At 44.0% G+C, this 16,860-nt stretch overlaps 1 long non-coding RNA gene across 2 annotated transcripts in view; it reads left to right on the plus strand.

Annotated features, from left to right (window-relative positions):
- LOC127696237 (uncharacterized) overlaps positions 1-10,709 on the plus strand; it is a 36,188-nt gene extending 25,479 nt beyond the window's left edge. For both annotated transcript variants that reach the window (XR_007980205.1, XR_007980206.1), the window contains exon 4: positions 10,243-10,709. This is a non-coding gene — a long non-coding RNA (uncharacterized LOC127696237). The remainder of the gene's footprint in view (positions 1-10,242) is intronic.
- Positions 10,710-16,860: the final 6,151 nt, after the last annotated feature.

The following is a 16,860-nucleotide window of genomic DNA, read 5'->3' on the forward strand; positions in this document are numbered from 1 at the left end:
AGACCCACAGAGACTCTCCAGATCACTGCCTGGCTGGGATGTACTAATACTGGGGAAAGCCAATAACCCCATTTTCAAACACTGTCTCCTTAATAATAGTTGTGCATCTAAGCTGCTATATCCTCCACTACCACCTCATGAGGCAGATATTATCAGTGACCTCAGTTTTTAGTTGAGGAAGTTGAGAGTCAAACAGCTAGCAAGTGGTACCTGGGATTTGAACCTAAGACTTTGAGGTCTAGATAGCTAGTCACTTTGTCAGATGTCTTTCCACTCAGCAGCTAGGGTACTGGACCATCAGAGGTGACCCCTGAAGTCTGCTATTCAACAACCACACCCTCTTTCCTTTTCTTACCCTATCTCCTAGACTCTTGCTGTGGGTACAGTCATGTGACTGAGTGCTGGGCAGTGCACAGTGAGCAGAAATGCCACTGCTTGCACTCCCTGGCCTTCCTGCCCCTTTCTCTTTAGGAGGACTGAGGGGGCAGTGATTCTCAGGACAGCTTTGAGACCCAGGTGCCTAGAACAGCTGGTCTTCAAGTTAAAAGGAGGTTGGGTCCCTGAGCAACCACTTAGAGGGATATATTCTTACTCCAAACACCTCCATCGTGTTCTTATTGGCTTAACCTACTTAGATATGAAGACTGATCAGTTGTAACAATTAATGTCATCTTAGGCAATTTAAGTGTTACCTTCCAAGACGGAATGGAAGGCCACCAAGGAACTGAAGAGGCAGACCTGTGATTAACTGTCCAGAGTGACGCGTGGGCAAGCCTGGTCTTTGCTGTTACATGGATTCAGGTTTGGACATGGGCTCACTGTGGCCTACTTGAGAGAGTTAGAGTAACTTGATGGGTTTTTGCTTTGTTTTTGTTTGTTTGTTTGTTTTTGCTTTTGCAAATTATCTAATTTTCTGGAAGTTAGAATGATGGATCATTCTTTAAGAATTTAATTCATTTAACGTATTTTATTAAACACTCCATCCTAGTGACTTTTCTAGGTGCTGGGGAGAAAAAAAACCCTAAAACACCCACAAGCAGTGGCAAAATCTCTGCTTTTCTTTTTAAATATCTTATGTTGCAGCGGTGATACTTGGGAGTAGAGGCAGCAGACTATTAAGTAAGCGATCTATTTGTCAGATGGTGATGCGGGGACGTGATAAGCAGGATAAGGGGAGTAGGGATGCCGGGCGGGCGGGCGGGCGGAGGGCGGCGCCTGTAACAAAGGCATTCATCACAGACTGGAAGCCAGCTGAGGAGCAACCGTGAGCAGGGAGATGGGCACGTGTTTAAATGAACCTCAGACACACAGCAGGGCAGAGGTGGCTGTGATGGAGGAGGGCAGGGAGGGGGACGGAGGGCACCGGCACTGAGCCTGCGTGGATGTTAGTGGCCTCCCCTCTCACCTGCTCCGCCCTCCTCCTCCCTCCACCCCTTCCCTCCATGTAGAAAATGTAGACTTGCCTACAGAAGGCCTTAGGAGGATCCGTTCCTGAGCAAAAGGCTGAAGTTAGGTTACTAGGCCTCAGTCGAGACTGTTAGGCAGTATGGTGGCAGGTCCGGAAATGTCTGTCACCAGTGATCATACCAGCGGGGCCCGTCAGGGGTGTGCTGGGTGTGAGGACTGGGAGAACCAAGCACTACCTTACGTCAGCACGGCCCTTCAGATGCCACGCTACCCTACAAGAGCACAAGGCATTCTTGGGAAATGATGAGGGGCAGCAAGAGGAAAAAGACGTCATCTGAGTTTGGTTTAATGAGGACTTGCTTACCAAATTACCCCAAGGCTTGTCCAAAGCCACAGCTTAGAGGAGTACGGAATTCTTTCTGAGAAGGTTGGACTGACAGGAACTAAGGACTGGTTTCTACCAACCCCAGCTGGGCACCAGACAGATGTGGATTTGGCTCCCTTGTTCTTGGGAAGGCTCTCCCGGCCCAAGTTAATTAACGAACTGCAACTCCTAAGGACAAAATGGCTGTTGACTTTTTCTTTTCTTTTTAAACCTGACTTGGCTCCATCGAGAAATTATGAATAAATAAACAATACACTGGAACCCCTAGCTTAGGCCATGATACATGAGTCAGAACCCCAAGATGACACAGCCACGAAGCCTGTAGCACAGCCACAGAGGACTCTGGTGTTTCCCAAGTCACTTTCCCACAAAGGGCATGGCTTCTTGCAGGGCGGACCTGGTTAGAAAGGGAAACATCAGCAGTGCCTGATTAAGCCCTGCCCTGCCAACTCTCTGGCCTGCCCTTCCAGAGCAGTACCTGCTGTTGACCCTGCCTGGCTTGCCACCCCTCAAAGCAGGCAAGCTGTTCCCCTCCAGGAAGATTTCTTTCTCATGCAATGCGTCCTGCTGTTAGCGCCACCCTACGGGACAGTCACTCATGGAGTCTGACTTTTAGATTGCCCTGTCTGCAGAGTCTGACTTTTTAAAATTCGGGCTGAGCTGGTCCTGGAGCCTGTCTTGCTTTAATTTACCCTGTTTAGTTTCTGTTCTCCAGCAACATATAACCCCCTTTTTCTACCTCGCTAACCTCAGTGGTAGTTCTCCCCATGTTAAACAACGGTCTGATTTGGCATGGAGAAAAGCAGTCAGTCGTTTCCTTTAAATCTTAATGTTTTAGGCCCCAGGAACATTTGAAGTACCTATTTAATGAGGAGACTTGAGGAGAAGCCTAGGTAAGATCCTCACAGCTCTAATTGCTCCCTGGAGAAAGCTGTCAGGCCAAATAGCCTGGCTTGGGTCGTGTTTGCGGAGCAGGAAGAGTAAAAACACGGCAGAAGTCAGAAGCAGAGTTTCAGGAGCCGAGCTCTCCCAGACCTCTGGGCCTGGAGAGGATTTCTGCAGTCATGCATTGTGTGGTCTCCTGTGTGTACCTGCTGGCTTGGCCACTGTGTCCCCAAATGGCCAAACAAATAACTTGCATTTTTTTGGGTTAGGTTACCTTATAATAATATATAACCCAAATTACAGTTCTCTGTTCTCTTTCATTTATATACAAAACCCAAACGACCCAAACAAAACCCTAAACTCTGTTTTTCCCTTGGAGCCTCCACCAGTTCCTTTTGTCTGTTCACCGTTTATTTCTTACCCAGATATTTGAGACATGTCCCGGTCGCAGGCACTGTGCTGGGCACAAGGGTTTGTCCATATTCATCCCAGATGGGGAAGCAGGAAAATTAACTTCAGAGATGAGAAGACCAGAGGCACCATCTCTGTAGGCAGGGCCCTTGCTAAAGCGGAAGATTCGAGAAGGCTGACCTCTGGGGCTGAATCTGGACTGCGCAGGGTAGCATGGGGAAGCTCTGCCGAACAATATTAACACGCACTGTCTGCCCAAGGCATGTGGACTTCAGGGCACTCTGAAAACCGGGCTCCAAACAACTTCTTTAATTGAGACAAAACGCCTTTTGTGTGCGCCTTCCTCCCCCAGCGAATCCACAGAGGATTCGTGTTCAGCGTGGCAGGAGCTCCTGTCTCCCCAGAGCTGCCTCAGGTGGAGATACTGCCTGACGGCCGGTAGCCATGCAGCTGTGACCATTACACAGGCCTAAGTGGGTTTGGGAGCTTTACCTTAGGAATTAAGTAAGAAAAATGAAGGCCCAAGCAGGGCACACTGTAGCTCAGACAATTTGGTCTTCTCTTGATGTGAATGAGACCTAAATCGGGAAGTCTTTGGCCGATGGCGAGGGCAGATAAACGTTACTGATTTGATGTAATCCCAGACCTCAGACTTGAAACTCAAGCTTGACCCTTCCCTTTGAGCACAGGGAAGGAAGCAGAGCAGGGATATTGGCTCAGCCATATGTCAAGTCGGGAGAGAAAATGACAGCCAGAGCAGATGTGCAGAATCACAGGGAGAAACAAGGAAAGCAAAGTCTACAACGTGTCCTTCAGGAAACAAACAGGCGCTGTGAGCTGTGAGAGGGAAGATACTTCATGACCGGATCTGTGGAGCAGCACTGTGGAGCGGGACTAGCAGAGTCTGTGCTCAGAAACCCAAATACCCACAAGGCCCGAAATTGAGTGTGCAGCAGTCCCAAGCCGAACTCATGCACACCAAGTGTGGGGAAAGGTGTCAGTGGCACAGAGGCAGGAGAGTTTCCGCAAGTAGCTCAGGATTCTTCAGTCAGCATCCTGTTTGCAGAAAGTGAAGCGTCTGTGTCCTTTCCAGGGGTTAGTGTCATAAATACCCTGGTCACATTTACAGTTGCTGTCTCTCTGGACCAGCACCATGGAGGTGGCACTTGCGAGTGCTAGAATGTGCTCATCGTGTGTGTGTGTGTGTGTGTGTGTGTGTGTATTCTTTCTGTGAGCACTTACCTCGAGCCTTACCTGTGTATGAAAACATGGGCTGAAAAGCCCCACGTTGCCTTTCCTTGCTTTAGAGATGGCAGTGTGGAATTGCTGAGGCTGAGGCATTTGCTGGAGCCCACCCAACTAGTGAATAGTAGACTTGAGCGGCAGTTCAGTGGTCTCATACAAATATCTGACCATTCCACCCTAACACACGGCTCCTGCTACCTCCTGCAGCTGGCCGGGGCAGGCTAGTGCTGGGCTCCTGTGTTCTGCAGGCTCCCAAGGGCTCCCAGCATGCCTGGCAGACCAGCATGCGGGGCTGCGTCTCCTGCACATACTGGATAACCGCCACTGAAGACCGCTCCTCCACTTGCTCCCAGAAGTGAGAATTACCAAAGGCTGGCCCAGCACTCAAGGTGTGGCAAGCTCAGCAGGTAAAGGCAGGAGTGTGGCGGACAGCCAGGATGCCTACCTCTCAGTCTGACAGCTTCCTGTCCCTCGTCCTCACCCTTCTGTTCCCACAACAGCGCCCAGTTTCACTGCCTGCCCCCTGCCTCCGCCGTCCTCTTTTTTGCTCTATTTTTCTTCTTGCCACTGGTGTGGGATGACTTGTGTGTTTCTTCACTACGCTATAGTCACTTAAGGTGACAGAATGGGCCACCATTTCACCCTTGCTAAATCCCTTCTCAACCTCTGCATCTGCCAGGGCTTTCCAGAGAAGCAGGGCAAGAAGCCAACGGTCCTAGCTCCCGGGGGCAGGTTGGCAGCCTCTGCCTCTGCCTCTGCCTCTGCCTCTGCCTCTGCCTCTGCCCCTGCCTCTGCCTCTGCCCCTGCCCCTGCCCCTGCCCCTGCCCCTGCCTCTGCCCCTGCGTCTCTGTCTCTCTGTGTGTGTAGGGATGGGGGCAGATTTTTATCTTTTCCAGTGGAGTCTTTGAACCTCTATGGCCTTTGCACTGACTGAAGCCCACCCAATACAGAGGATAGTTTCTTTTTTCTTAAAATGAGCTGAGTGTGGACATCAATCACACCTTCAATGTCTATAAGCCTTGGTGGCTGAAGCGCCAACGGGACAGCCCAGCAGCATGCCCGCCATGTTGTTCAGTTTGCCTAGCCACTGTGACTCTGGTCCAGTCGGCCGTTCTTCCTCTTCCTGGTCTCTCCTTTCTCAGTCAGTCTGCGAGCTCCATCACTGGTACTTTGTTCATGATAGAAGCTGCCACTCCAGGCACCCTCACCTCCCTGACACGGCCCAGGCACAGCGTCCAATTCGTGTTTCTAGAAGCTGTTGCACACGACTGTGGAATGACCAACCTCTACCTTACTTCTCCCCTGACTTGTCTACGTTGCTGAGTCCTGTCCACTCTATTGAGTTCTGTCTGGCCACACTGCTGAGTCCTATATGTCCACACTGCTGAGTCCTGTCCACACTACTGAGTCCTATCTTTCCACACTGCTGAGTCCTCTCCATTCTGCTGTGTCCTGTCCATTCTGCTGAGTCTGGTCTACATTGCTGAGTCCGGTCCACATTGCTGAGTCCTGTCCACACTGCTGAGTCCTGTCCACACTGCTGAGTCCTGTCCACACTGCTGAGTCCTGTCCACACTGCTGATTTTTGCCTTACTTGTTCATTTTGTCACTTCAGCCTGAAACCTAGCAGCTCCCTTCGCCCTGCACCCCTCACACAGATCCTTTCCCATTCCCCCACCTCCTTCGAGAAGGGGGAGCCCCTCTAGGTATCACTCCCCTCACTACCTCTATCTCCACCCAGATAATCAAGTCACTGAGGCCAGACAAGGTGGCCGACTTAGGGGAATGGGATCTTCAGGTAGGCAGCAGATTCAGGGACACCAGGAGCTGGCTTTTCAATGCTGTTGGACTGGTTAGCTGGCTTTATCATGGAGAAGGTCCTTTGTGTGATAGCAGACAAGGGACCATGATTTCAGGATACAAGGTCACAGGCTGCAGAAAAGAATCTTTTTTTAATTCAATATATTCTTTATTTATATTTCAAATGATATCCCCTTTTCTGGATCCCCCCTCCCTGAAAGTCCCATAAGCCCTCCCCCTGTTTCCCAATCACCCCTTCCCATTTCCCTATCTTGTCATTCCCCTACACTGCTGCACTGAGCCTTTCCAGAACCAGGGACCTCTCCTTCCTTCTTATTGGGCATCATTTGATATGTGAATTGTTTCTTGGGTATTCCGAGCTTCTGGGCTAATATCTGCTTATCAGTGAGTGCATACCATGTGTGTTCTTTTGTGATTGGGTCGCTTCACTCAGGATGACATTCTCCAGTTCCACCCACTTGCTTAAGAATTTCATGAATGCATTGTTTTTAATAGCTGAGTAGTATTCCATAGTGTAAATATACCACATTTTCTGTATCCATTCCTCCATTGAGGGAAATCTGGGTTCTTTCCAGCTTTTGGATATTATGAATAAGGCTGCTATGAACATAGTGGGGCATGTGTCCTTATTGCATGCTGGGGAATCCTCTAGGCATGTGCCCAGGAGTGGTATAGCAGGGCCCTCTAGTAGTATCATGCCCAGTTTTCTGAGGAACCGCCAGACTGATTTCCAGAGTGGTTGTACCAGCTTGCAATCCCACCAGCAGTGGAGGAGTATTCCTCTTTCTCCACATCCTCTCCAGCACTTGTTTTCTCCTTTCGGCCCAGCAGCCAGAAGGCCATGATCATAGTGCCCACAGCTGGTTTCTCCTGAGAGCTCTCTCAAAGCTTGTAGAAGGCCTTCTTGTTGTCCCTTCATGGCCTCTGCAAAGAAAACTCCCCCGGTGTCTATCAGGACACTACTCACTGTTAAGGTTCCATCCTAAAGCCTTCATTTCAACTTCATCATCAAAAAGCAATTATCCTGATAGTTATGCTATGAGGATGTGAGGTTGCTGATAATGATACAGACCTTCTGAGGGACACAGATGGGCCCACAGAACTCAGTCTCCTCCTACCACATTGCCAGTGACTCTCCCACTTCAAGTGTGACAACCACTGAAACTTGCTAGAAATTGCCGAATGTACCTGGGGGCAGAACAGCCCAGATCAGAACCATAGGGGGGTTCCAGTGCTGACTGCACATTGTAGTTACTAGCAGAAATTAGACTAAAACCCCCGAAAGGACCACAGAGGTTCTGATTCAAATGAAGTTGGGGTAAAGATATTTTGTCAAAGTGTTTCCAAAGTTTCTAAGGTGCAGAAATCCAGGGAGTGTGCCAGTGAATAAGACAGACATTAAGCAACAAATTTTATGATTAACATTTTCAAACATGTAATAGTTATTATTTTGCAACATATTCTTTAATAGCTACCTGGAACATTTTTCTGCACCATGAGATAATGTATAATAAAATTTTTAACGAGTGTTGAAAATATTGTAGGTTGTGTAATCAAGGTAACCCAGTAAAGCATCGTCGTGGAGCCCGTCTGCAGAAGCTATGCTGGTCAGTTTCTCAGGTTAAAGTTTAAAAGGTGGAAACCAGAGTCAAAAGGGTGAACGTGGGCTGGCAAGGTGGTTCAGTGAGTAAAGGCACTTGTGGCTCAAGCCCGCCAATCTGAGTTCAATACCCGAACCCGCATAAAGGTGAAAGGAGAGAGCTATGTCCCTAAAGCCATCCTTGACATCCACGTGTCCTCCGTGCCACACCCACCAACCCACTAAATCATAATAACAAAATAAGCTCTTAAAAGAATATGGCTATTTTGTGGGTTTTGAAGCCTCTTCCACGTAGTTACTCAGGAGAGTTGTATTAGTCTGTAGTTTATTGTTTGAGTATCTCAGTTTTGGGGATCGCATGAGTGTGCAACCTTGTCTGACCGTGAATGTCATTGGTTACTAAAGTTGAACGTTCCCCTAATCACTGCGCGCACCCTTTGCGGATTTCTGGCTTGTAACATTTGTTCTGTGAAACAATACTTAATTTTTTCTTACAGATTTGTAAGAGCTTGTTGTGAGGATATAATTATCTGTTGAGGTTGTGAATGGTTTTTATCCAGTTATTATTTGTCTTTACTATGTGGATGTATTTATTTCTAGAGGCATCCTTGACATAGTTAGGAGTGTGTGGCTTTCCCAGCATCCCTCCTCTCCCTCCTCCTCCCCCCTCCCTCCCTTTCCATTTTATTCATAGGAAACGTCTTCATAAACTTTTCTATGCCATGATAAGATCAACACTCGTCCAGAGGCCAGAGGAACGGACTCCTCAAGGAGCTGGAGCAGCAGGCAGTGAGGGCCACCTCATGTGTGTGTTAGGAGCTGACTCACGTCCACTGGGAGAGCACGCATGCACTCAGCCTCTGAGCCTCCGCTCCAGCCCCGTGCTTCTTACTATTATTATTGTTGTTGTTGTTGTTGTTGTTAAACACTTGGTTTTCTAACTCCGTTTAGAGTGACATGTCACTAAGGACCGTAGTTACGTTTTATTCCAGGCAGTTACATAGTTGGTCAGGAACTACCTCTTAACTGTTTTACTTTATCCTGTAAATTTGAAATGCCGCTTTTCTAGCCTAAATTCCAGTCCTATTGCCAGGCCTGTTTAGGTACTTTTTAATTCTACTCATTGACTTATTTACTAGTTTTACAATTTGTTTTAGCAATTGAAGTTCGAATTCACTTTATTCTTGATGCTTTTTCAAAAGAATTTTTTAATTCAAAAATTTTAAATCTTTTAAATTTCAAGTTTTTCTATTGTTCAAAAGCAAAATGGTTTTATGCGTGAAAGTCCATTAACTCAGGTGGAATCTGTGGCTTCCCCACACCAACCCTCAGCATTCAGACACGAGCTGGCCCGTCTGCACTCTTTCTTCAACGGCCCCTACCGACCAGGATATTTTCTGCATGAATGTCCTGTATGTAGCTCTCAGGAATGGAACCGTTTATGTGTGACACTCACTAGGACATTCATCACTGCTTCTGTGCAGAAGGAGGATGTTTGAGCTCTCCGCTGTGAAGTTGGGTTATTAATTTCAGCGGTTGGCTATCTTAACATCCCTGAGTGTCATTACAGGTCATATGAGTGATGTTAACTTGGTTACCTTTGTCTCCCTTGGGTTCTTGTTTCTTATCTTCTTTCTGAACTGGGCAACTGTCTAGAAAAAAATTATGTGCAGTAGAAGTCGTAAGCACTCTTTGTCTGACTGGTAAGTTTGGGCCTTTTTATCTGTTCTAATATGAGACTGGACAAAGTGCCAACTGATGGGTAAGTTCTCCTGACCTGCCCAGCCTTTTGTTTTGAAATCATACAGACTCACATAACAAACATGGGAGTCCTTACTAAAGTTATATAATTTGGAAAGTTTAATATGGCGGGAGTATAGCTTTGTTGTTGTTCTTTTGTTTGAAAGAATCTTCCCATTGAAATGTCTCGGTCCAATCAATCCCTTGGCAGTCATTTTCAATTTCTTCTGTGAAATTCATTTGTTCAGATTCTGGGTGTAATTTTGGCAACCTAGACTTTCATAGGAAATGATTTTCCAATTTTTTTTTATTTGTCTGAATAAATAAATGTATGTTGTGCCTATAGATTATGTACCCTTTTCACTCCAAATTTTGAACATTTTTGTATTAAATGTATTTATGAATTATATTCTTTTCTTTATAAATTTGTTGTGTTTTACTTTTGTGATTTTTTTTACTTTTAAAAAAGTATATAATTTCAAATATTAGTTTATTTCTTAAGCAAATATTGCCAAGACAATCAGGAATTATAGTTTGTTCCTCTAACTCAAGACTGGAGAATGTCATCTCATAAGTTCACATGCAAGTTTCTCTAAAGTTGAGGTTGGGAGCATGATAATTTTTATTAACAGTTTCTAGATTTGTTTTAAAATACATATAAAATAGCTTCTAGATTCCTTCTAAGGTAAAGACACATTTAAATGCTCTTAATTTTTAGAACTAATTGTGCCTCTTTTCCTTGTTCTAGGGCCTGAGAGGTGGCTTATTGGTTAATAGCACACGGTGCTCTTCCACAGGATCCAACTTTGATTCCCAGGACCCATGCGGCTCACAGTTCTCTGTTACTCCAGACCTACAGGGATCTGAGTTCTCCGAGGGCACCTGTATTCACATGTGTGCATGAGCACACACAGAGATATTTAAAGGGGTGTGTGAAGAAATGGGTCAGGTTTGGTTTCCAGCACCCTCACAGTGGCTTACAACTGTCCAGTTCTACTGAATCCAGTGTCCTCTTTTGGTCTCTAGGGGCACCAGGCATGCACAGGCAAAATACTCACACACAGAAACAAATCCAAAAAACCCAAACAGAACAAAACAAAGCAAAGCAAAACCACTGGTAGTAAAACACACACACACACACACACACATACAAAGAACAATAAAAAACACAAAACAAAACAAAATCCCAGGCAAATAAATCATAATACTTGCTTTTCTTAGATTATATTCCTCTGAGTAGTCTTCCTTACTGGCTTCAGACACAACTTTAACATTGTAAAAACAAGTCTTTCAGAATTTAGCTTCTCTGAGTGTTTCTAACTTTGTAAGAGTTTTCCCAGTGCCAGTCACCCCTCACACTCTTCCTGCTAATCTATGGTCCAGTATGGTCCTGCTCTGGGCCTCCCTCTTGTGTGCCCCGTAAGCTTAGTACCTAATGTTTTGTTAGACTGATGTGTCTTGTGTCTATTGTGCCATTAGCCAGTGAACGCTCTGGGGTCTTGGTCATTTTGAGAGCTGTGCATAGTGTATACAGTCACGGTGAATGCTGGTTGAATTAACGTTGGCTGACAATGAGAGCACGGCACAAGCTTCACCAGCTAAAGGGGCCGACACTTTAGACAAATGCTGCTGTTGACGTCCCTGATCCCCAGCAAGACTTCAGACACAAAGGAGTATTTATAAAACAGGTGGGGTCCCCGTTCCGTTTGTAGACAACTGCTAGTTATAGACGGCAGTTATAACACGAATACTTTGTGTACAGCTAGAGGAGAGGCAGTCTGGATGTGGAAATAGTGGATCCTGAAGATGCTTCCAAGACCTCTGTCACGCCATCACAAAGGCTCTTGGGTTCTCAGCTTCACAGCAGTCAGGAAAGGACAGTGGAATTCTAGTAGTAAACAAACAAACAAACAACAAAAAGTATTGTACTGAGTCCCAACACAAAGACCTCTTTATATTTTAGGATCAATTTTAACTCTTTAGCTCCCTGAAATAGGATGAAGAGTTTCCTATGTTGCACATTGGTTTTTATTTCAGTGAGGGTCTAATTAGATTTTCAAATTTTCTGTGATCCAGAAAAGCTTAGAAAGGACCCCAGACCCCAAGGTTGTGAGTCCTTACAGAAAAGGGAGAGCTTTGCTCCCTTGCAGGGCTTGGCCAACTGAGTGCAGAGAACTTGAAGGCATTGTGCTCTTCAATAGGAGTGAACCGAAGAGAACACGACCCTGACTTTTTTTTTGATATTTTTTTCCTTTATTGAAAAGGGAAGTAAAAACACTTTATGATGAAATTAAAGATTTACATGGAAAATATTTCAGATAAAATAGAAGAGATACATAGAAAAACACATTAAAATTGACAATTTTCAGGGAAAATTAAAGAGTAAAATGGCACACATAAAAACGTTGCTAAATTAATTGAAATATGAAATAGAAACATTTTATGATAGAATTGAAGATTTACATGGAAAATATTTCTGATAAAATTGTAAAAAGATATAGGAAAACATGTTAGAATTGAAGATTTTCATGGAAAATTTTATATAGATATAATAATGGTAGGCATAAAAGTATTCCTAAGTTGATTGAAAGTGGAATTATAAACATTTTCTGATAAACTTGAAGATTCACATGGAAAATATTTCTGATAAAATTGAAGAAATATATAGAAAAACATGTTAAAATTAAAGATTATCATGGAAATTATACAGATAAAATAATAGGCATAAAGATAATTCTAAATTGATTGAAGGTGGAATTATAGACATTTTCAGATAAAATTGAAGATTTACATGGAAAATATTTCTGCTAGAATTCAAGATATATAGAGATAAACATGTTAAAATTGACTATCTCATGGAAAATTTTACATATAAAATGGTAGATATAAAAACTCTAAATTAACTAAAGGTAGAATCAGAAACATTTGTGATAAAATCAAAGATTTACATTGAAAACATTTCTGATAAAATAGAGGAAATAAATAGAAAGATATTAAAATTGAAGATTATCATGAAAAATAATGCAGATAAAATGGTAGACATAAGAAAACATTACTAAATTAATTATAACAGGAATTACAAATATTTTCTGATAAAATTGAAGATTTACATGAGAAATATTTCTGCTAGTCTATGTCTTCTCATTGGGGGGGTTGAGTCCATTGATGTTAAGAGATATTAAGGCATAGTGATTGTTTCTTCCTGTTATTTTTGATGTTATTTTTATATTTGTGTGGGTATCTTCTTTTGGGTTTGTTGGAAGATTACTTTCTTGCTTTTTCTAGGGTGTAGTTTACCTCCTTGTGTTGGCATTTTCCATCAATTATCCTTTGTAGGGCTGGATTTGTGGACAGATACTGTGTAAATTTGTTTTTATCATGGAATATCTTGGTTTCTCCATCTATGATGATTGAGAGTTTTGCTGGGTATAGAAGCCTGGGCTGGCATTTGTGTTCTCTTAGGGTCTGTATGAGGTCTGCCCAGGATTTACTAGCTTTCATTGTCTCTAATGAGAAATTAGTGTAATTCTGATAGGTCTGCCTTTATAAGTTATTTGCCCTTTTTCCCTTACTGCTTTTAATAATATTCTTTCTATGCTTAGTAAATTTGGTGTTTTGATTATTATGTGCCAGGAGAAGTTTCTGTTCTGGTCCTGTCCGTTTGGAGTTATGAAGGCTTCTTGTATATTCATGGGCATCTCTTTCTCTAGGTTAGGGAAGTTTTCTTCTACAATTTCATTGAAGATATTTACTGGGCCTTTAAGTTGTAAATCTTCACTCTCATTTATAATCCTTAGGTTTGGTCTTCTCATTGTGTTCTGGAGTTCCTGGATGTTTTGGGTTACCAGCTTTATGCATTTTGCATTTTCTTTGACGGTTGAGTCAATGTTTTTTATGGTATATTCAGCACCTGAGGTTCTTTCTTCTATCTCTTGTATTCTGTTGTTGATGCTTGCATCTATGACTCTTGAATTCTTTGCAAGTTTTTCTATCTCCAGAGAGACTCACTTTATGATTTCTTTATTGTTTCTACTTCCACTTTTAGATCCTGGATGATTTTTTTTCATTTCCTTCACTTGTTTGTGTTTTCCTGTCATTCTTTAAAGGATTTTTGTGATTCTTCTTTGAGGGCTTCTGACTGTTGACCCATGATCTCCTGTATTTCTTTAAGGGATTTTTGTGTTTCCTCTTTAAGGGTTTTACTTGTTGACCAATGTTCTCCTGTATTTCTTTAAGGGAGTTATTTAAGTCTGTCTTGAAGCCCTCTATCAGCATCATGAGATAAGATTTTAAATTCGACTCTTGCTTTTCTGGTGTGTTGGGGTATCTGGGTCTTGCTGTAGTGGGATACCTGGGCTCCGATGCTGCCATGTGGCCTTGGTTTCTGTTGGTAGGGTTCTTGTGCTTGCCTTTTGCCATCTGGTTATCTCTGGTGCTAGTTGGTATTGTTGTCTCTGGCTGGAGTTTGTTCCTCCTGTGGGCCTGTAAGCCTGTGCCCTTACTCCTCTGTGCCCAGAAGTGAAAGCACTGCTGGGAGATCACTCTCTCCTGGAGGGCTATGCACAGAAGGCTGTGGAGTTGCAAGGCTCCCTGGTGCAAATGGCGGTGGGAAGACTATGACCCTGACTTTTAAAACTTAAAGATATAACTGAAGATTTTATACACACACACATACACACACATACACACACACACACGAGAGAGAGAGAGAGAGAGAGAGAGAGAGAGAGAGAGAGAGATTCTGGACCAATGCAAGTAGGTTGTCCAGAGCCTGAAGCATCCTTTTCTATCCATAGAATAGTAGAGAAACCATTTCATGAGCACAATGCCATGCTTTCAGCAAAAGAGGAAATTTCCATTTGGGAGATGGAGAATTTTCCATAAAACAGCTCAACATGTGACCCTTGCTGAGATGTGAAGGGCTTAACTGGGAGGCCTGTGTGGAGAGGAAGAGGAACTGGACTCAGGGGCAGGCTAGAATCTCTTCATATAGTCCGCCTGCTGAGGAAAAGCACAATCCTTGGTAAAGATGGGAAAGGGTAGCAGAAACATCCTCCTTTCATAGCCAGGGTTAGAGTTCCAGCTTTGAGAGTGAATCCTGAGCTAATGCTGAACACTATGATTTGTCTAAAAAAATCCAACATCATGAAAGGCTAACAGGAAGCTCAAAAATTAGATAGACCAACGTGAAAGAAAAAAAGTAACTCAACAGCCTGGAAGAGGGGCTTAAATTTAGTCTAAATCTTTCCAACGAGAAGAAAGGACTGAAAAAGGTTGAAACAAGAACAGAAGACAATGAGACAGAAACAGCTGGTTAGAAAAGATTGGAAACTTCAACCACTAAGAAATAGTTAACAAGCTGAGCGGTGGTGGCACACGTCTGTAATCCCAGCACTCTGAGAGGCAGAGGCAGGCAGATTTCTGAGTTTGAGGCCGCCTGGTCTACAGAGTGAGTTCCAGGACAGCCAGGGCTACACAGAGAAACCCTGTCTCGAAAAAACCAAATCCAAATCCAAAAACAAAAACAAAAAACAAACAAACAAACAAACAAAAAAAGAAATAGTTAACAGCCAGCACCCACATGGTGGCTCACAACCATCTGTAATGAGATCTGACGCCCTCTTCTGGTGTGTCTAAAGACAGCTACAGGGTACTTTCAAATAACAATAAATAAATCTTAAAAAAAAAAAGAAATAGTTAACAGAATGAAAAAACAAGCAGGCTAGGGTGTTTAATTGTCAAATCATGCAATAAACAAACAACATAAAAATAACAAACATTTTATTTTACCATCATGTAGAGAGTTTAGGCATTGATTAACTGGTTTATTTCATTTCAGAATCTCCAGGAGGTTATAGTTAAGACATCAACCAGATCTTTCAATCTGAAGACACTGCTTCTAATTTGCATAGCTGGCAACAACCAAAACCAAAACCAAACCAACTAACCAACCAACCAACCAACCAACCAACCAACCAAATAAACAAACAAAACCCTCAATTTCCCCTCAGGTGAGCCTCCCTAGAGCACAGTCTGGTGTGCTCCTCTATTGCAGCTGTTGGCTTCCTCTACAGTAGGTGACTCTAGAGACAGGAGCATGGTGGCTTCAGTATGCTGCTAATCAGCTCTTTAAGCTTGTGCGCCGTCACTTCTGTCATAGTCTATTCTCTAAATGGGACTCAACAAAATTAGCCTTAAGAGAAGAGGAATTTGATTCCATCTCTTGAAGGAAGGATCATCAGAGACTTTATAGGTGTATTTTAAAATTTCACAGTGGCCCAGGGAATAAATGAATTAGGAAACCGGAAGGCTGAGGTGAGAAATAGTCCAAACTATAGCAGGAAATTCTAAAGAGATGAAAAACCATGAAGAGAAAGTTAAGAGACCCGAGGACATATCAGAGAACTCCAACGCATGCAAAACAGCGGCCCCAAGAGAGGTGCAGAAGCAGTATTTGATCATATGTCTTTGAGAATTCCCCAAGATGAATGTTACATTCCAGGTCGAAGATGATGTTCATGAAGGGGGAGCAGTGCAGATACCGGTTCTCCGCCTGTGCTGAGTGTGCACATGGGTACTGGAATAGTGGAAAAGAGCGTTGAGAGAGTAACAGTGAGGCATCGCTACAACTGGAATGGTCAGAAATGCCATTGGCATTAGGAGGATGTAGTGGGGGATTCCAGGTATAGAGGGCAAACGTAATCATTTAGTGTTTAGTAAAGAGAGAGCAGCTGTGTTGGGCAGCTGTGCTGTTCCACACACTCTCTACCCGTCTCTATGGATCCTGAGCCAACCTCCTTCCTAGCTCTCATGAACAAAACCCCCAGAAAGCTGGTAGAGGCAGCCCAGGGACTTGGAAACCCAGGGCCTAGTGGCCAGGCCCGAGGGCACCTTGCTTGGACCTGCATAGCTGAGGCTCCTTTCTGCCCAGGCGTCTCTCCCCCAGCTCTTAAGCCCTAAATATCAAAGTGCTTCTGCCAAATGAAGACTTTTTTTTCCTTCAGCACCAAGGCCTTAACTTGCCACATGCCTGTTTATTTTCAAGCTCCAAACTGTAATTAGTAGCCAGGCTTGGTTTCCCTATAGACTCTGAGACAGGAGTAAGTGTTAATTTGAACATTTGCAACTAGCAAATGCCTTCCCATTGGCCGAGCATAACATGGCAGTTTAGAGAGCTGCTGGATCCCTTGAGGAGGGTGGGGGTGGCAGGGAGTTGGGCCGCACTATCGGTTGACATCATCACTAGGGAAGACCCTAGTACAAGATAGAAGCGGCAGGAGGCAAACAGTCAGGCCAGAGCCCATCAGGGGGAACAGCCACTCCTTGAGTGAGAATAAGAAGAACTGGAGGGAGGGTCAGATGGATT

The sequence above is a fragment of the Apodemus sylvaticus genome, chromosome 11, assembly GCF_947179515.1.
Source record: "Apodemus sylvaticus chromosome 11, mApoSyl1.1, whole genome shotgun sequence".
In the NCBI taxonomy this organism is placed as follows: Eukaryota; Metazoa; Chordata; class Mammalia; order Rodentia; family Muridae; genus Apodemus; species Apodemus sylvaticus.